Raw genomic sequence first — 21,898 nt, 5'->3', positions numbered from 1 at the left:
GTTCAATGTCACGGCTTCCCAGCGATTGAGTTAGGAAGCTCTGGCAGCAACAACTATGCGGCTTTTAGCTCAACAACTGACGGCCAACAGACTAGACCTGGCCAAGTCCGGCGCCTGCGCCGAGCCCACAGTGAACCGTGGTGTATGAGAATATAAGAAAATTAATTTATAAGAGGAATAATAATAATAAAACAAATATTTAAAGTTTAATTAATTAAAAACAATTTTTTTCTCACATTTCCGGAATTATTTATAAATAAAATATAAATAAATAATTTAGTTTCAAGTGAAAAGTTTTACTCAATTATATTAATAATAATTTGTAGTTTATTTATATTAATATTAATTATATTATATTAATTGGCTTAAAAAAATCAAAAATAAACACTGTACTCTGCCGATATGCGTGTGAGAGTTCTCTCCCTAAAACTCAGGCATAAAGAGAGCGGGAGCGAGCATAGCTTGCGCCAAATAACAGTAAACAAAGCCCAGCTGCTGCTGCCGACGTCGCTGCTGGCTTCGCTGCCCACAGCCGCTGCGTCGGTAACTCGCGGCCTGAACCAGAACCAAAAACTCAGTTGTTAACTGGGCGCCAAGGCGAACTGGAGCAGCGAAACCAAAGCGCGGGAGCCGAAAAAAATTCTTCTGCAGCCCCCGAAAACAACGGTGAAGCGTGCTGCCAGCGACAGAGAGACGGAGAGCTCCGATAGAGAGAGAGAGAGAGTGCGGAGAGAGCACTGAAAGAGAGCGGAAAGCGTGGCGTTCTTCAATAGATTTGCCATTTCCCGCACAGCATTATCTCCCTGTGTCCGCTCAGTGCTAAAGTTGTCGTCGTGCTGCGAAGCTCGTGTGGGCAAGGCAAGGCCGCCGTTCATCGAGATACGCCCACCCACCGCCGCCGTCGCCGTTGCCGCGCACTGTTGCCCCCTTGGCCACGCCTCCCGCCCAGCAGCTGTGAGAGAGTAAAGTGCGTGCCGCCGTCGCCGCCGGTTGTAAAAATCTCGCAGGACATCGCAGGCCCCGCAATATATACAAGTTTTGTATATACTTTTTGCATATTACGCCACGAAATCGAACGGAAAAACGAAACAGTTGAGTGGCGCGTAAATATTGCGGCATATTTCAAGTATTTCCAGTGTCGAGCCAAGCAATTTCAATTCAGAATCCAAATCCAAATCCAAAACCAAAACCAACACGAAAACCTCCCCCCCGAAAGAGTCCCAATCTCCCTAGTCCGCACCCCGCGCGTATCAGCGAAGCGCCAGCGCGTGTTATCAGCAAACGAAACGCGACAAAAACACAGAACCCGCAAAAACACAAAAAGTTAAAAAGAAATATAAATAACAGAAAATAAAGAAAAAAAATACAAATACAAATACAAATGAAACGGAATGAAAAGAAAATGCTGTGAATGTGAATGCATTTGTGTTTAGGTGAGTAGTTTTACTATTGTGTCCGTGTTTGTGCACAGTAAAAAATTAATAGGGAGAAAATAAGTGTTTAAAAAGAGCTAGGGGAAAAATGTAGACAAAATAATGTATTTAAGACAAGCAACAATATGTTTGTAAGGTATATTTCTTGTGTTAAACCATTTGAACTGTAGTCTCTTAGTGATCTTCTAAATATATTGATTGATTCAAAAGTATTAGGTATATAGACCCCATTCTTTTATTATAAAATATTTAAACTTCTTGGTGTGCGCTCTGTAATATTTGTAGATCCCAAAAATTGAATGTTAATGTATTTTTTAAATAACAAAATTACTAAACATTGAATTATTTAGAGTGATTTAATACGAATTCAGAATGAAATATTAAATAATATTATATAATATATCAAATTTTCCCTGAGTTTCGAAGTTTAATATTAATTTGAAGGATGATTACTCCAAATACCATTAAGACTCTTCAAAAAGACAATTTTCTTAAACCTAAACCACCTCAAATCATTAGCTATTCCCTCAGTGCAGGGCTTCAAGTGTATATATGTGCCTCCAGCTCAGCTGAGTGCTGAGTAAACAAACCAACCAAAGCCAAACAGAGACCCAAACACAAATACTAACGCACCGCAAACACACACACACACTGGCGCACTCACACAATTATTAGCGTTACCCCCAAAATCCCCCAGAAATGTGCGAATTATAAAATATTTTACCCTTGAATGTCATACGTATTAGTTGCTGGAGGTGGGGAACATGGGACTATAGAGCTCTACTTTTAAGCAACTTTTGAGTACCCGACGGATGCTGAGATCAGCGGGTATACGCGATATCTGAGAATACTTTTTCTAAGGGTAAATGAATTAACGATATTTTACATTAATAATGGGATTATGAGAGATCTTAGAAGGAATATTATATAAGTAAATAAAATATTGAAGATATAAACCTGGAATAAAAGGGAACGGATACTTTTAAGGGATATCATTACTAAATAGTTTTCAAAAAGATAAATTTTTGTAAAACATTTTGAAATATTTTTAAAAATTCCAATCATTTCTTGTCCTTATTTATGGCTTATACCTTAAGATCTAAGGATTTTCTTGAATTTATCAATCAACTCCCTTTAAAAATACTATTTACTAGGTATCCTGAGTTCGTTACTAGATTACAACCCTTGGTACTCGTTTTTTAGCCGGATCGCCCCATGGGGAACCGTAAGCAAGAACTCAGCATGGTCCCGAAAAAACTTTCCTGTGACGTGCGATGCCTAACGCAAATTATTCGAGAGCTGCTTGAGAGCATTTTAGCCGCTTTCCCCGATTTTCTCGATTTTCTTGCTTTTCTCGCGCGCAATTTTCTTCTCGGCCGCCCTTTTGGAGACCCGCCAAAGTGTCTGTGAAATCCATTAAGTTTTGTTTTCGTCTTTCTTTTTTTTTTGCTGTATTTTTTATGAACAACATTGACTTTGTCAACGGTTCGTTCGCCGAGATATCTCCTCCTGGGTCCGCCACGCACTTTTCCCAAACAGCAACTGTCTGAGCAAGTCTTTTATTTTATTTTAATGCCCTCACTTTGGCCACTCCACCGACAGCTCAGCTCCAGCTTCCTTTTTGGGGGAGATTTTTGACAAAAAAAAAAAAAGACAAAAATGTTGTCAAATTTATTGACTCACTTTTGTTGCTGCTGTTGCCATTGTATTATCCGGCTTTATCCGTCCGCTGACGTCTCTTTGTTGGCCAAATTCGTCACACCGAACAAACGTGACCGCCGCCAAGACAAGTTATTTCAAATTGAACAGGAGGCTTTAAGGGTCATAAACTCGGCTCTTGACAACTTTCGAGAACTCCAATTAGGTTAATTATCGACCTGGCATAGTGACATGTGGGTGTGTTTTGGGAAGTTCAGTCTTTAGAGCACTTTTTCGATAATGTGGGGCTATTTAGGTTTTATTATTTTGGAGATAATGGTCATGAAGACTCGTATAAACTGAGAACTGATAAAGAAATGTAAGAATGCTTTCTTTTATCTTCATTTTTATATTTATTTTAAATTTTAAATATGCTTTAAAAGCTTTAAATATTACTTACAGCTTGTATATTTTTGTTTTTTGAATAAACTTATACATAATTATCTATATGCCAACTTAATTTAGTATATCAGTGCAAAAAATCCATGTGAAATAGCAAAAGAATTGTACAAAATAATAATAATTAAATTGTTAAAATATGAATAAATTCAAAACATATTTTTTTGCTACAAATTAAATAAGAAAAATATTTGTTTAGCTATTTTTATGATAAAGGTATACGAATATGTTATTAAAACCTATTATCATTACTTATAAAAAATATTAAATAAATAAGGAAATATTAAAAATAAGGAAAAATTAAAAAAAGAACCTCAAGAGTATGCCAAATACAACTAGCAATTCCTCTAGTAACTCCTCTGTATATCGCAAAATAATACGATTACCTCGTTTATCCTTCCGAATCACCCAGTTCAATTTATTTTACATTTGCTTTTCGGCAACCCTCGTTCCGAGATTATTAGGGATGCCGTCGTCGCTAAACTGTATTAGCTAAATGCTCGTGGAGGACCCAAAGTAAATTTGAACGAAGGACCCCACTAAAAGCTTTCAAGTGCCGCCACCACACCTGTCTTTAGTTTTCCGGCTGGCAATCTCGTGGGATTCCCCCTGCGTTGTGTTGTGTTTGCGTTTTTAGGGTACCTTTCTGGAGGATAAGTTTAAGGTCGCGCGGATTTATAGTATAGTATATATGATGAGGTCCCGATTTTTCGGAGGCCGTGCATATAAATAGCCCTCGTTCTCACCGATTATCCTTCGCATGCAATTTTCCTCGGTGTTTGTTTGCTCTTCCCTGTTTCGTTCTGTTTTCTTCCTCTCCGGTTTCTTCTTCTTTGTGGGCCCGGCACGTGCCTGGGCTTCGAGAAAATGCGGGAAAGAGTGGGGCGGCGAGTGGAGAGTTTTCCGTATATTCGGCCATGCGAATAGCCCACACTTTGCTTTTGGCCATGTTTATGGCGTCTGCCGTTGACTGACGTTCATTGGCTTTTGTGCGGATATTTGTTTTTGTTATTGTTCCCCATGTCCTTGGTCCTTCGTGTCCTGCGTGCTCCTTGCTCCTTGCTCCGTCCGCCATCATTGGCCATAAAACGGTGTCTCCGAGCACATTTCGCTGGTCGCGTCGGCATCCGCGGCAGTGGCTATAACCTTGTCCCAATCCTGCATACTCCTTCGGCCACTTCCTTCCAAGCCCGGCAACCTTTGGCCCATTTTCCCAAAGTTTATTTTGTTCCACAAATTCTTTGGCATTCTTTGCATTTCATTCTGCTCTCGGTGGCTGCTCGTCCTCCCTGCCTAACTTCATTTCATCAGCAATTCATTTATTTAAACGCCGTGCTCCTTGGAGAAATTCATTTTTGTTTATTGATTCATTAGGACACAGAGACGAAGGCAGAGGGAAGTCCTAGAAAACGGCAAAGAAGGACACATGCCCGCAGCCAGAACTGACACTAATTCGATTTGTTGCTTTCAAAATTAGGTCCAGTTATAAATCCAAGTCTACTTAATTACATTTGGCCACTCACTTGGGACAATTTATGCCTCGCAAGTCCAATTATGATGCCTCTTCGTAAATTGGGCAGAAGAATTGGCTGCCATAAAAGTGCTTTAATAAATTGGAAATGTATATGCCATAAAATGTATTGCAGACGTTATTAGATTCCTAGTTTTTGTTTTATAGTATTTTTATATAATTATTATTTTACTATTTTTATAAATCTCGATATAATTTGTCGTTAAAAATTGAAACCTACAACTAATTATAATTTTCCCTCAACTTTCTTTACAGATAAAAACCACCCACAACTTGGAAACAACTAAAAAATTGGTAAGTCTCATTACGTATACGCAGTGTAGACCTTTTAAATCGTTTACCAACTAAGCAAGAAAACTCAAAAGAAAGAGAAAAAGTTGGAGACCAAGATCTATTTATACCTGCCACGCCAAATGATAGTTGAAAACTTTAGACACAGCTGCGAATTGTTGCAAAATACTATTCGTTATCGAAGACGGATGCAACGAGCACGTCCCCCGATTCGTTCTTATATTTATAAATTTTATTTTAAAGTTTTTTTTTTTTTGTTAGAAATCAACCTGCACGTTGTCTGAAATCTGGTTCCGCTGCAGCTGTCATCAGACTTTTAGCTGCCGTTTCCAGAAAGAAGCGCCACCGATGATGATGGAAAGAAAAAAAAAAAACAACCTTCATAGAACGAAATTGGGGAGAAAACTTCATCGTTAGCCGTTTTGTGCGGCGCTTATCCGTCTTAGCCACTTTGAATCGCGCTTCTGCCGCCACTCGGCGCTATTTTTTCGCAAAGTTTTTGGCCACGTTTACTTGGCCCGTGCCCCGGTTCCTTAGCGGCTGCGGCTTTTTGCCGGAAATAACACACGAAGTTAGCGGAGATAAAGGGGTGTATGTATGTGTGTGCAGAGCAAAAAAAAAAAGTCTAGAGGAAAAGTTTTTTAAGTCAAGAATTTAATTTATTTTTGACATATCAGAAATTGGAAAAGAAGCCTGGGTGCTTGAGTTGTTTTGGAAAAAAGTGGTTAAGACGGTTGTTAAAAATGAGGTTTTTACTTGTTTATTTTTTCTCTTCTCTTCTTATATAAAATATTTTAGAGATTTTCTGTTACTCAGTTAAATATTTCTTGGCTTAAATTCTTTCAGTGCAGCTTGTCTGTGGCTCCGAGTTCGGGTTTTTGCCCGCTCCCATGGCGAAAATTATTGTCTGAGGTTGTGTCGCTGTCCCTACCAACGCATAAATTTGACTGTCCCACATGTCCCGCCTTTTGCCTTTGGTCCTTCTTTTTCTCCACTTGTATCCTTTTTTTTTCCTCCTTTAGCCTATGTGCTCGCATATCCCGTTACCGTTCTTTGTATTTTTTTGCCTTTGTTTTTCCAGCTATTGTTGGGTCGCTGCCTTTTAGTTTTTGCCAAGCTTTCTTGTTCTATTTTTAGCACAACACTTTTATTTTGGTTGATAATTCTTTTTCTGGTATTTGCGGGGGCCAAACCCGAATTGTTTACAAAATACGAATTTCCAATTAAAAGCTTACGGCTTTGCTTTGCTCTCGACTACCCGATGGTATCGATTATATAATAATAAACTGGCCTGGCCACGTGGCGCCTGAACTTGCCACGTAATTACACTTTCATGTGGAGACAAGTGCGCCACAGTCGGCCCCCGAAGGCAATTACAAATAATTTTAATAACATAGATTACGCATACGCCGCGTGTGACACTCGGCAGTAAGTGAAATATAGGTCATGGCACAGATAAACCACGTGATTAGATTTGGTTGAAGTTTCAATTAATTTGCATTAATTGGGTATATATTTAATTGTATTATAAATCGTAGATTAAGAGTTCAATTTTAACTTGAAATGATGTGGCATAAAATGCATTTCATTGACTAAAATTTAATTCAGCTTGTTTTCTTAATTTTAAACTTGTTTAAAGCTGCCCGAACAAGGCAATTGAACTTGATTTAGTATTCTAAACAAATTTTGCTGTGAATTTCAATTTATGAATGCACTTTATGGGAAACAAATGTCTGCTTAATGGATATATATTATATATACAAAAAAGGTTTTTTTTTTTTTATAAATATGCAAAATAACCAAAGAGCCGCAGAAAATTCTATATATTTTTTGGTCAGCTGAAAATATATTAAATCACACAATTTTGGTTTTGCTAAATGACTTTATGAATGCATTAATTTAGATATACATTTTATTGCTTTCAAAAGAAATTATAATACATGAAAAGTTTTAATTGGCAATAGCTTAAATATCCTTCCATTAAGACCATTTATCATCAATTTAAAAAGTGCTTGAAACTTGCACTTCACCTTAATTAAAAAAATATTATATTCTCAGACCAAAAATTGTGCAAAAGAGCTTATTTAAGCCGCTGGAAAAACAGGTTTTAATTAAACTGAGAGTTAAGTTAATCTGGGAAGTGAAATTGTTCACTTTGATGCCCACACACACACACGCATTCGAGCAGAGACTCAATTACTTAGCCTGACTTTTGAGGGCCTCCTAGACCTGCCAAATGGTTAGCCCCCGTTTTTTTGGGGCACGCCCACACACAGGGCTTGGGTGTAGGACAAGGAGGAGCTCCTTTTGGGCACCCAGTTCGCCAGTGACCGAGCAGCGTCGGCATAATTAAATTATTCCACAACAATTGCCGCTGGAACAAGAGTCGCTCGTTGAGTTAATTTGCGACAAGTCGAGGTGGCGATGCCGACGATTTTACCAAGTTTTTCACTGCCCGTTGGTCTGACTGTTGGTCATTTGCCAGGGCGGGTGGGCGTCGTGGTCTGAACTTTCCGCAGAAAAGGATTAATTAGGATTAAAAGTGTGTCGAGTGGCCGACAAAAGCCCAGAACGGTTAGCCCACTCAACTACAAAGAGACCAGTTCTTGTGGTGGCCTCAAAAAAGCGGAAAACTCTTGAGGCAGTGCTGTCAAGTTATCCTTTTCCTTTTTTGGTGCGAAATTTTCATGGTCTGAGAAATATTTGGCATATGTTTTAAGAAAGAATAGAAATATGACAAAAATTCTTTGAGAGTAATATTAAAACTTTTTAAATTGATAATAAATTCCGTTAAATTTTATTTAAGTCCAAAGCCTTAATGAAATTTATCAATTTAAATTGTTTTTATTATTAAAAATTAATTTCCCAACTTTTATGTCTCAAGTTGGTCCTTTTTCTAGCTTTTTTTCTTAATCAATCCGCCTTGTTTTTCTCAAATTGGTTTGTGGGCATCACTACTCTGGGGAAAGATAAGGAAAAGTATAAAAATAAAAGTGGCTCAAAGATGCTTTCCGACGGATGGCGGTTGGTAATCGTGCGGCATAAATAAGTCAACCAGAGTTGGCCAACAACTTTAACTTGGCTGCCCAATGATGATGATGATGATGATGACTGCTCATTTCGTGCATTCCGCATTTAATTAACATAATTCAATTTAATTCTGTTTGTGTTTCGCTCTTGCATTTAAATGAATTTAACATAAATTACAATTTATAACGCAGGCTCAATTACTTTTTGCTTTTGGCTTGTTGATAATAAATTTAATGCCAATTTCAAAAGTGGCTTAACTCAACTCAACGCAGAACAACCCGTTTTTGATACCCCGAAGCTAACCAAATTCAATTAGACCTAACAGGATTTATTATAGGCAACTGTGTTAAAGTTCTTGACCTGTCTCTCTGTAAAAATTACAAGTGCATGTCAAAGCTAAAATTGAAATTGGAATCAATTGTGTTTTTCGCTGAATTGCACTGGAATTATTCAATAGCAATAAATAAATAAGTTAAGCTGTCAAATCCACACTGCCAGCTGCCCTTTCCCACGACCAAGTATTGATCCTTTTTAGCCGTTAGTATTTTCCACTGACTATCAATGTCCCACAACTGCGACTCTCTACTAACTAATCTAATGAAATCATTTTCATTTCCATTTTGCTGACATTTAAGTTTTTAAAGCCCTACCAAACCCTTTTTGCGCCCTCGACCTTTTATGCCAGAACTGCCTGCGGACACTATAAACTGCCAGTGATATTAGTTAATGCCCTGCTGCGGTCGTCCATGCGGAATTGTTATTATTTAAATGGCCTATTCAATCCGGTCCTTCGTTTTTTTTGAATGCAGGGTACAGTGGGTGTAGGTCACGTTTTTTTTTAGATAAAATTACTGATATACTCTATTTTTAAATAAAATATTATAATATAGTTATAAAGAATATATTTGATATATTATTTTCAAGGGAAACAAGTACTTGATAAAAATATATCCTACTAAAATAATTTTAGCATGTTATTATGTTTGTTTTAATCTTTGAAATTTAATTTAACAAAATAGAAAAATAAAATTTCAATCTCCCATTTTATGTTTTCTTTTTTTCACTTATTTGTCTTGCCCAAAAAGTTTCCCCCAAAACTAAAGAGTATCATATCTATTCAACCGTCTCGTTTTGGCCAAACTGCAGAACGCATTTGTTTGGCCAACAAACTGAGTGGAAAAAACTTTTAACTAAAACGAGAGGCGGACCAAAGTATACGCAAACATGTTAACCAGCACACACACACATACACTATACACACCACACACACCGCATACGCACACGTTTTCAGCTAGAGAGATGATGTTGATGCCGAGCTGCAAAACGGTGGATTGTACGTATGCGTACTAGAAAAGTTGAAAATTGTGAAATGTAAGCAAATTGTATGAGCCAAAAAAGAGATGTGAGCAGATAATAATGCTCTTAGAGATGGTAGGAAGAGGAAGACTTCATGTTCGTGGGAAAATTTCCGGCTTTTTAGCCACGGTTTTGGGGGCGAAAGTACCCGACTTCCAAGCAAATGCACACGAATGTATGAATATTTCATTTGGCAAATGTAACTAAATACATAAGCCAGGCCGCAGGACATGTCTCTCTCATCTTCGTTCCGCCATCAAATTGGCAAAAGGACATGTGTAAAGTGTCGATGTGGGTGAGCCAAAGCGAGTGCTTTGCGTGTGTGTGTGTGTTTTTGCGCGCTGCGGTTTTGCAATTGGAGAAGAGTCCTTGCTACTGTTGCCACTAGAGATGACAAGAAAAAAAACGATATTTATATAGGATATTAAATTCGATTTAAATATTGATATTATAGAGGGATATTGAACATTTTTATCGATATTTAAAATAACTTTTAAAGTGAAATAATCAGTAACCAAAAAGTTCTACTAGTTTTTGATACAGAGATAGCAGAAAATACTGAAATATTCATATGTGACGCGAAATTCGATATAGAACCGATATAAAACATATTTTAGTACATTTTAAAACCATTATTAATCGAAAGGTTTTAGATGTTATTTCTCATAATTTAGGGAACTTTTAATTTTGGCTTTTAATATTGAAATTTCTATATTTCAGCTTTAGTTCAGTTATCTAGTTAACCACGATAGGTTTCCCAATATGTTATATAATCATTATATTTAATATGCTTTCCCGATAAACATGCATCCCTAGCTCCGACTTGCGTTGAGCCAAGTCTTTTGCCGCCTAAGTGCCTTCTCCTTGGGCTGCCATAAACGATTCCCGCTGTTTATGCTGAAAATCTATGCCACATTAGTTCGTTGCCATCCCCGTTCACATTCATGTTTGTTGTCGTTCGTCGTCGTTGCCGTTGCCCCGTTGTCGTTTTGTTTCGAGGGTCATGTTTTTGCCTTTGCCCCCGTTGTTGCGCTTTTGTTTGGCCCATGTGCTTGGCTTTTTGTGCCTTTTGCCGCTGAAGAGCGCTTGAGGTTGCCAGCCAGAGTGAACAGGAAGCCAAGACAGACAGCCAAGGCAGACAGTCGGTGAGAAAGGCAGTCAGACATTTAGTCAGAAAGAGGGTGAAATAAAAGGATACACACTCACAGAAAAAGGAGTATGAATGCGACCTAAATCAGACCATTTCGTACTTAATTACTGTGTTTATGCAAAGCCCATTTGGCCAAATCGTTTCAAGAAAAGCTGTCAAAAAGAGCTTACCAAATAGTCCTTAAACCCAAGGGCGTTGCCAACAATTCTCAAAGTGTGTGTGTGTGGGCGAAATTTTGTTGTTCAAGAATATATTATTACTTATGTGGAGTAGAATCTTAATTGAAGTATATTATTGTTTGCTAAATTAAAATTTTATTTGTTTGTGTATGATAGTAAAACGTTTTATTTATGATTATTAAAAAGCAATTTAACTGGGATGGAAAATGTTTATTTTATTCAATAAAATTGTATTTTAAATCCCGAATATTCCAATTGCTCTTAATTTTTTCCAAGTGCCGTCACAGTTATAAGCAGATACCTTTTTGTGGACACAAATGGGACAAAAGAGCATCGGCGTAAGCGTAAGCGGCCATAAACATGTTTCCAACAACATGCAACAATGTTCATGTAATTATGCGGCCAGAGCTCGGAGTCCTTGTCGTCAGGCAGCTCATGTTGATGCTTAACTCCGCTCCGGTTTATATCCTTGTTCGGTGTTCCGGCCATATCCTGCAGGCTGCAAGTGGCTCCAAGTTGAGTTGAGTTATTATCTCGACCGGGCGGTGCGGCAGGTGTGTGTTGCTCTGAACACCTGAACACCCCAAGCTCGTATAGCACAGCATAGCATGTAGTAACAGCTTGGAAACTTTGAGCTAATTAATAACCGTAATTAAGTTGACTTAATCTAAATTGCCAGTTTTTATATTGTTGTTTTGAAAGAGAGAGATGTGCCGCAATGTGCGATTAATGTTGGCCATCAGCATTAACTTTCTCGGCAGCCTCACTTAACAGGTCTTAAAAGGCAACTTAAAGGCGATACGAAATGCAAATGTTGAAGACACTGAATATAGAGAGAGCTCTGCGCACAGCCATAAATTGCCGATAAGTATTCAAAGCCATCGTTATTTCACTACCGACTGCAAATCATGGGACTCTTATTCTCACTCTCTCTCTCGAGGACTTGTTCTCGGCCCAGAGCTGCTCCTGATGCACACGTTGCGTATGAGCAATTAAACGAAAAATCGTCCCACATCACGTATGCGCCATGTGACACTAGTTTTTCGTGTTTAATTACCGCTTTTATGGCCCCGAATGGGCACAAGAACCGATTCGCGACCACATTAAAGCAACAAAAGATGAGTAACGGCCAGTTCTTCGAGGACGCGTGCCATAAAAACGAAATTAATTACTACCGAGAAAAACGGAGAACGGGAGTAAAAAGGGAACTTTTTGGGGGAGAAAAGAGACCAAAAGTTTGCCAGAAGTATTGGTTAAACTTTAAGGCACCGGACAAGTTCAAGGTGCGTGAAGAAGGTGAAACGATCGAGGGGATTGGGACAGAGGGAATATCATAAAAGTGAAAGAAATATTGCTTTTACTTGAGCACTTACACACATACATACAGAAAGTACACCCACGGATACAGAAGCAGCGCCAGCAGCAACAGAAACAAACATAAGCAACAATAAACGTGTGCATAAATTTCGTGTCGAGCTGCGATGTGCACGCAATCCGGGGAGGGGACTGAAAGAGGACCTAAAAATGGTTGGAAAACCGGAAGGGGGGGCTAAAAAAAGGAATGGCGTCAGCCAACATTTGAATAGCACGCACACACGCACACGTCTCGTCGTCTGTCTGTACAGTGGACACTCGGCAAGGAAGTTGTTAAAAGGATATAACCCTATCTTCGTTTGGATATAGAAAAGGAATTCAAGAAGAGAGAGTTTTAGGAAAAGGTCTTTGACTTGAAATACTACAAAATTAAACTTGAATTGGGACTAAAATCTAAGATCTATTTTAATAATTTTAATAATTCCTTCTCCTTATAAAACCGAATTTATTTATGACCCATTTTACCATAAAGAGTCCCAACTGTATCGGCACAATAGTGCTATATTTTGTTTACGTGCTGTTTGCTTTTCCATTTTACTTTGCGCTTGTTATCGTCACTTCTGGATTCAATCAATCTTCCTTCTGCGGCAGCAACTCCAGCACGCACCAGCCGCTAGCTGAGTGCCACTCTCAGTCTGAGTCTGAGTTTCGGTCGCAAAAGGGGGAATAATTCAGTCAAGCCACCAAGCAAGCAAGCCTGCCACGCGGCGTATGCGTAATGTGTTGATATTTGATACACATCTTGTCACTTTAAAGGGGAAATGCCGCGGCAGCGATAATTTCGACCTTTGCTTGCCCCCAAGCAGGGCAAACAAGAGATACTAATCTATTAGCTGCTAATCGTTTATCCATATGTAAATTGACTGCCCAAAGGCCAATCATCATCGGCACAGGCGCAAATATTGAACTTGTGTAGGTGGAAGGAAGCCATTGCTGGGACAAGGATAAGCTTCCTTTTCTTCCATTGCCGCAAATATATATATATGTGTGTGTGTGTGTGTTTATACTGTTTGAGAGACATTGCCAAGAAATGTGCACAGAGAAAATAAAACTGATTTTGAGAGCTCTTAAGGGTTTTTAAATAGATAAGGGTTTTCTATTAATTGTTCTAGGAAATGTGACTAAAAACAAATCTAAGAACCCTAACTTAAAGTTAATTATAGAGTTTATAAACTCTTTAAAATCCAAGCATTATATTGAATTCACAGCTCCTATATTCTGTAAATTATTTTAAAGCTTAAAAATATTCGGAATTAATTGTATTTAAAATCCTAAAACATATTTTTCTCCCTGTATTATTGTAAGACATTCCTAGAACTTGACTGCCGCCTATTCATGTTGCTAGCCAATAAAATCCAATACTCCCCCAACAACCGCCTATATTGCCCGGGCAATCAATCTATGACCCGCCACAACATTATGGAACGTAAATCATAAAAATTGCACACACTCAAGGCAAATGTGCGAGCTGATTTTCTTAGAGCGTACAATTTACTAGTAGTTTTTTCTCCGCTACCCTATCGCCAAGTTCCAGAGCTCCACGCACGGAGAAAATAATGACCGAAACATGGAAAAAAAACTAAGCCACTCAACTCAACAAATGGCGGTCTTTTAATATTCACTATTATGCTTTTTGAGTCATGGCATAGAACGCTTGTGGAGCGTAAAAATTGAAATTCTTGTTTGGTATAAAAGACATTTTCATTTCATTCAAAGTTGATAATGTCATTGAAGCAGAGAGAGAGTAGCCAGCCTCACATAAATAGTTGTCGTTGCGGTTGGCCAACGGGACGTATGAATAATATTTCTGCGGCCATATGTAACCAAAATACGAAACCAAGGAAGCGAAAAGGCTATTTCTGGACTCTAGCTGACCGCATTTATAAGTTTAGAAGGAAGCAAGCGTAACGCTCGAAAAGTTTTCTATAGAAAAATATATATAATTCAATTCCAAGAAAGGATACTATACATTTATGCCCCTTAAAGTCGGCACTCTGCATGTGCGCGCTGCATGTGATGGGAAAACCGGATATGGATTCACCAGAGTGTTGCCTAGGGGAAATGCAAACAACCAAGAGCAGCAGATTGTTACATTGTCGGCTGCCAACAATAACATTTGCGAAATGCATTGCGAAAAACAAACGTTTCAAAATTACATTGAGCATTGGAGGCAAACGCAGAGAAGTGTGCCTCTAGCGACTGGCTGGAAATGAAATCAATTTATGCCACAATCAATTCAAAAGTTGTGTGTATTTTGCGTACTGATTTGCGACATGTCGGGCATTTTAATTGAGTTTCCCTATCGCCACGCGAATAGAATAATTTTCAATACAAGCAAAGTCAGTGGGGGAGTTGGAAAACGAACGATAAATATGCAAAACGCGAACGTTTCATATTTTTCAAGAGCAGCAGGAACACCGAACAACTCCTGTCAGGATTCTCGCACGCCGGCCAATGTGACAGAAGAGTGACAGCCCGGTGGCGTCTGATTGATATGCAGATGGTGCGTATACGTGTTCGCATATACGTATGTAACATTTCTGAAAAAAAAGAGAAGGAAAAGGAAGCCACTACGACAGCGACAGCGAAGGGACAAAACTAACATAAACGCTTGACATGACAGCGGTTGAAGATAGTGAGACGGATGTGGCAAAAGCAGAAAGTCCCCCCTCTCAACCAGAATCACATTCCGTTGATGGGGAAATTCGTGTGATTTATGCAAAATTATGTAATCGACGACAGGCGACAGACAGCGACTTCATTAGCAGCACATTCCGCTTTAAATACTTTGATTGGGACCGAATCATGCGCATCTCATAGGTAAATAGTTTGGCGCTGCAAATTAGCGACCATTTAGCACCGATTCTCGCAGCGATTCTGGCGTCCGATTCTGGCATCGATTCTGGCACCGATTCTTGCACCTCATATGATCACCATAAAAAAAGAGATAATAAAATCATGTTCAATATTTAACACCAAGCTTATTCGCTTACATAATCGAGCGAGAATCGTGTGAATCCAAGTGGGAAATTAATATTGAACACATTTTGCGTCATTGCAGCAACGCTGCGTATGCGTAATTTGCTCAGGGACTCGGAGACAGGTGTGAAAAATAGTTTTCCAATGGAAAAAACATAGGAAAATTGCAGTTTGTAAATAGTTTTAATAGCAGGGGATTTCCTTCCTACTGATAAACATTTAAAATAGTTATTTATCTGTCTCATAGCTTCGCTTTAAATTTCTTCTTGGCTTTACAAACTTACGACTTCTTGACAAACCTTTTGAGAACAGGATGTATATAAAAAGAACTCAATTCAGTTAGTTGAAAAGCACAATCATTGAGTACCTTAAGTGGCAATTCATCATCTATAAACGCACAAGTTCATTTGATGCTCTAAATTGTGAAAACACCTTCAGAAAAAGCACTCTGCGAATGTCAGTTGCCTTCGAATGTCGTTAATCTCTCGGTTTTTTTTTTATCCTGCTCTCAGCCAACACACACACACCTTCATCCTAAGCCAGACCAACTTATGGCTGACTGCCACAGCTTTTGTTGCACCTCAGCCAAGGATATCTGAGAAGTAGGAGAAGCAGCCAAGCCAGATTGCAGCTCGTCGTGGAGTGAAATATTCGTACTTTTTATTCCGCTGACATTTGACAATTTATTTGCCAAACTTTGTTGGCACAAATTGCTCTGATGTTTTGGCAATTCGTCAAGCGAATTTGGCCCATGTTTGCATGTTCCTTGGCTCAAGATGCACTCAGCTTACCCGGCCAGGGTATTTGAGGGGGCATTAACACATCAGTGTTAAAATTTAACGACCTATCCAGGAGGGGCTCTCCCCCAAGTAGCGGGGATGAGGAGGGGTGCAAGGGAAGGCAGTGCGGTCGTAAAAAGCGAGAAATGGCGGCCGGAAGTTGTAAAATATCCGCCACCATGTGTGCGAGGAAACGGACGCACGACATTTGTATGGACGCGACTTGCCTGGGAACTGTTTGTCTGTCCGCCTGGCCTTATAAAAAATTATATGTCCGAGCATCAAAATTTTTATCGTTCTTCGGTTTCAGGCTCAAATATAAGGGAAACATTGCAAGTCGCCCACATCGCTTAGGTGCAGTTTATATCGGTTTCTAAGGATTCACGTACATCCTCCTCCTCATCCACATGCCCAGCATCATCATCATCTCTGGTTATCCGCAACGATGATGGAGAGCGGAGATACTCGAGTATTATCCTCCTCTGCATGTCTCCTTCTTATCGATTCTGTTGGCCTGCCTGCATGTTTGTCTATTCTGCAATATTTATACAAGTTGCAAGACCGAGTTGTAAGTCACTTTCGGCAGACACCTGCAGGCTACGTGCTGGACTTTTGAATGTGACAAATATTGGCTTTTATTGCGAGCTCAAGGAATAGCAAAATTTCTGGGTTGAAATTACTTTTATTTGAATAATCTGTATCTCTAAAGTAGAATACTTTTTTATATTGTATTTATTTTATAAATAATAAAAAGTTATTTGAAGTAAAATGAGCTAGAATATAATATACCATATACTGCTTTATATTTAATATAACTAAAATTCCTTGAACTTTGTCTCTTCAAACCTGAATATAAAATTTTATTTTGCTTATTTTCGTGACACTTTCTTGCTCGGTGCCAGCTTGTAAATTCGAAATTGCTCTTCACAAACTTGACACTCTTGCCAAAATAAATGCATAAACATAAAAGCACAACTATATATACTCATCTAGCAGCGCATATTTACAAAGTTGCCCCTCCTCACCCATAAAAAACTTACTCGGAATGCAATGATAATTTATACCGTGGAAGGAACTTTTGTGCTGGGGAAAAATGCCTTCGTCAGGGCTGTCAAGTCGGGGGGCACTTTGTAACACAAGAAAAAAAGGGAAGGTAACTCTGTTGCATAAATGTGCATTAATGGAACGTGAGTCTGGGAATCCTTGGCATTCCTCAAATATTCATAAGGCAAACGTCGAGTAATAAGATGGAAACTTGCATACCTAAAGCTCTGCAGCTCTGGAGCTCTGGAACTTTTCAGCCTGATGAGCTTGTCAGACGAGAGGAGTCCCCAAAGCAGAAGGAGTAGAAGAAGCAGCTCACCTGGGAATCTGGCAGACTTGCGAAGTGGCAGGAGTCAGAGAAACCGCAAAATATCCATCAACATCAACAAGTGCTGTGTAAGCTGTAGTAGTAGTTTCTCCTTATTAAATTTCCCCGCCCGGGCAGCATGCAAAGCCGTAGCAATCTGAGAACTTCTGCAAAACAAACGAAACCGGAGAACTCATACGCCCCGTGGCCGGTGCTTTATGGCACTGCCCCCTGTCTCTGACATTTTATTTCTGTATTTTTCGATGGAACTGCGCGTGGCTTACACGGCTCCGGCTTGTTCGTGTTTCAGCCGTAACCAGCAGCTGTTGTTACTGCTCCTGGTTCTGGTAGCTCGTCCTCCTCCCTCTCTCTCTCTCTCTCTGTCGTCCTGTTATTCGTTTTGTTTCCGGATTGCCATTGTAAAACTTTTGCGCCAGTTGTGCAATACATAAGTTGTGCCATTTTAAAGTGAAGGTTGTTACAACTTGAACACCGAGTTCGTAATGGATAGGATGCGGCCCGCACTCCGGAAAATCCTGGAAAAAGAAATCATGTAATCAGGGTGGCTAGTGTCTGTGGCAATTTCAAGGCAACTTTGGTGACGAAATTTCTAATAAATTCTTTATTAAAAATAAGAAAATACATTTGTATGGAAATTGAGGTTATTTTAGAATATTTTCCTTTGAATCAGCATTTATATATATTTTCTGTTGTTTCCTTTATTATATAAATCATTCTTAGATGAACATTATAAGCTGATTCCCCACAATTGAGTGTCTGTGTGTAGACTTAAGTCTTAATAATCTTAAGCATTGCTTTTGCTCCCCCTTTTTTCCTTAAGGTTCCTTCCTCTTCTTGGTTATTTTTATTGAGCTTATTCAATACCGCCATTATATTGGCTGTCGATAACGCTCACATATCGAAGTATATGACGTGAAATAAATATATCTTTAATGGCTGTCAATACAGAACCCTCCATTCCTGTCTGCGCTTCCAGGCAATTGAGTCGCAGGGAGCCGCAGTCAACATTGGCTTTGGTTAATCTGAACTCAAAGAACTATATGTGAGCACTGGAAAAAAGAGGGGAAAATTAAGGATATAAATTTTTGATTTAAGCAGAAACACTTATATTTTAAAGTTTAATTTATTTCATTTAAAGATTAGGTGTTAAGTTAGGCTGCTTTAAATACTTTTAAAGAATTTTTTAAAGGTGATATTATGTATACAAGCATTCAACATTAAGATTTCAATTGAAATTATACCATTTTAAATACTTATTCGACCCAATATTTATTTATAATTTAATTTCTAAAATTCAAACTTCCCCATTTTATATTCTTTTACCTAAAATTGTAATTTTCCCAGTGCATGAATGTGGTAAAAGTGCATGGCCCAAGGGCGTCCGAGTTGATTGCAATTAAATGAGTTGGACCGGGGCGAAGTCAGCCTCAATTAGCTCGCATCAAGTGCAAATGAAAGTCAACTTGCGGTGAGCACGACCAAATGGATTTTCGGCTTTAAACGAAATTAATTCGCTTAGGAACTTTTGCCTCTGCATAGGAGAAGAGAACTTCGACGTGTCTGTTGTTAATATAAATTTATTTGGATTTTACGCTTTTCGAAAGTTTCCCCTTGATAAATGACCACCCGAGGCGATCTCTTGCCGCCGTCATAAACTATTCCTTTGATGAATGGCGGCGGGTAGATGGAAAAGCACTGTCGAAGGACGAACGTTGAGGAAGAGAAAGGAGATGAGGGGGTCTCTGCAAGCCATCAACATGCAACAGGAAATTCGCAGAAACTTTTCACTCGGCCGAAGTTTTGCTTTCGGGTTTGTTTGCTGCAGATTTGTTGTTCTCACTTTTTAATTTATTTATTAAAATATGTTTTGGCTTATTTGTTGAAAGGCTAAAAACTGAAACGATAAGGCCAAGTGTTGGCTAATTTCATTTGCTTGAATTTAGAAAACATGTAGGAAGTTTGAGGCAAGATTAAAGGAGTCTTTTTGGAAAAGAAAATTGTTAAGAAATTACCTACTTCTATAACAAGTTTCTTCCTGGACCTTGTTCAGTTAAACTATTTGGTATACAAATATTTATTGATTTATTCTAGCTTATTCCGTAGTTGATTTAATTACCTCAAGTCCAAAGGCAGCCCCTGCGCATCAACTCGGGTTTAATTAAAGCGAATTGTGGCCATTACAATTATGCCATTGTCACGCCCCTCCGACATCCAATTCGAGTTCACAATTAATGCTAATAAGCAGCCACCATACCCTACCGACTGACGCATTAAAACGTGGTCAAGAGCGCTTGGTAAATTATCCGGGGGACTGGGGAGCCTCCCCCGGGCATGGAGACCACAACAATGCTGCTTGTTGACCCAGTTAGATGGTAACGGGACGATAAAATCCCCAAGAAACCTGAAAAACCGGGAAAACCCACGCGGATAGTCAGCGAACGAGGAGCCACATAAAAAGGCGATAATAACAGTGGCAAAAGCGTGCGGGTCATGAAAACTTAAACAGAAGAATGCAAATCCACTTGACTTGATTGAAATCATAAAATGTAGGGAAATAACACAGGAATTGCCGATGCCAGAAAGGCCCACAAACTGGCGACATAAAACTAAACGCAAGAGGCGGCAAAACAGGCGGTTCTCGAATACATCAATCATAAGCCTGGCATAAGGATACTACAGTACAGAGAGCAATCAGCTTAGGTGCACTGGGAAACAAGTGTCTGTTAATATTTAAAAAAATATATGGAATTTTAGAAGTATATTGAGATAATTTTTTTGAATATTTGCAAGAAAATTAAATTGAAATTATAAGCAACAATATTATGTTAAAGATTTCGTTTACTTCTTGTTTTATATTATGAACCTCTTAATAATATAATAACTTATATACTTTATAATAGAATTAACTTATTACCTCAACTATTATTTTTTTCTTCGCTAAACCTTTTTTCCCTCATGCTCAACTAGTGGTTACAATGCTCATACGCACACCCTTAATACAAAATGAAATCAAACCCAATTATATAAATAAAATTAACTTATTACCTTAATTAATTATATCTATATATCCCTACTTTTCCTTTTCTAAACAGTTTTTTCCTTCGTGCTTGACTAGTTGTTACATTGCTCATACGCACTGTTGCCGCCGCTCATTTTTGTAGCATACTTTTCGGGTGGTAAAGTTTGTGTGCAAATGATTTTCATAAATGAAATTTATGTACGCTAAAATTGTTTCGCCGCTTGGTGCAAAGAGCATAAAGCAGCTCACTTAATGCCCTGCCAGGGAATTTGTGGGGCATGGGATACTTATGAAGTGCTGCCGAAGGGCGGGGCCACGCCCCCGGGGAATGTGGGAAATGTAGTGCCGGAGAATCGGGCGTGCCAAAAAGGGGTTGGGATGACAAACGTGCCATGGCTGCATGATAAATAGCTGGACTGAGCAAACAAACTAACTGACGGCGGCCCATGACACACGTAGTTTGGAGCGGTTGGGTCCTGTGGGATCCTGCGGCCAGCCACTGAGCCACTGGCAACAGAGTGACGTACTGACTTTGGACTTGTGCACATTTGGGGCCGGACATAAATTCCGAATGCCAATTGGTCTGGCCCAATATGAAATTACACAATTGTTTATTTAACACGCCACCGGCTACCTTTCAGAGTCCGTCCTACGACATTCCTTGTATAGGAGGACCTGCCTTCATCCCGGCTGATTTATGTTAATTAGGACCACAATTAACTGGTCACTGGCAGCGACAGGTCGGTAAATTATTTTACTTCAGCCAAACTGCATTATTCCGCCAAAGAAGAGAATAAAATTAACACACAAATTTGGCTTCCCTTTCCTCCCCTGCTAATGGCAGCAGCCATAATAATCTTTAGCATTTATTTCGCTATTAATCTCAATCAAATTTAATGTCGGCCAAAACTCCCGGGATGTGCTCTGCAGCTGGCTCATTCATTCGCATCGACTGGGGCCCTTCTTCTGGGCCCTTTTTTTGTTTTCTTATTCGGTTAATCTGCGGCTCCTTACTTTTATTGGCATCGCTTGAGTTTTAGTTTGTCAGTGTGTGCCGAGTGCCAACAATATGGCCAATTAATATATTTAGCAGAGCAAACAGGTTTGATTGCCTAAGTGAGCATAATTACCTCAAGTAGTTAGATTGATTTTTCTAATAGAATTGTTGTTCTCAAGTACATAAATTGATTATAAAAGGTTGGGAGGGATATTAACCCATTTGCTTTAATATTTAAAATATAATTTGCACATAGCCGTAAGGGAATTAACTCTTACCACAGGTGGAACTTAAACTAAAAGATCTGAGAG

The 21,898-nt window shown here is 39.0% G+C and overlaps 1 protein-coding gene across 1 annotated transcript in view; it reads left to right on the top strand.

Annotated features, from left to right (window-relative positions):
* Positions 1-602: 602 nt before the first annotated feature.
* Positions 603-21,898, top strand: part of Pde6 (phosphodiesterase 6) — a 49,206-nt gene continuing 27,910 nt past the window's right edge. The window contains exons 1-2 of the mRNA XM_017171383.3: positions 603-1,433; positions 5,317-5,355. The gene's annotated coding sequence lies outside the window, so the exon portion shown is untranslated. The remainder of the gene's footprint in view (positions 1,434-5,316; positions 5,356-21,898) is intronic.

The sequence above is a fragment of the Drosophila kikkawai genome, chromosome 3R, assembly GCF_030179895.1.
Source record: "Drosophila kikkawai strain 14028-0561.14 chromosome 3R, DkikHiC1v2, whole genome shotgun sequence".
In the NCBI taxonomy this organism is placed as follows: domain Eukaryota; kingdom Metazoa; phylum Arthropoda; class Insecta; order Diptera; family Drosophilidae; genus Drosophila; species Drosophila kikkawai.
This window is presented reverse-complemented; position numbering and strand designations above follow the sequence as displayed.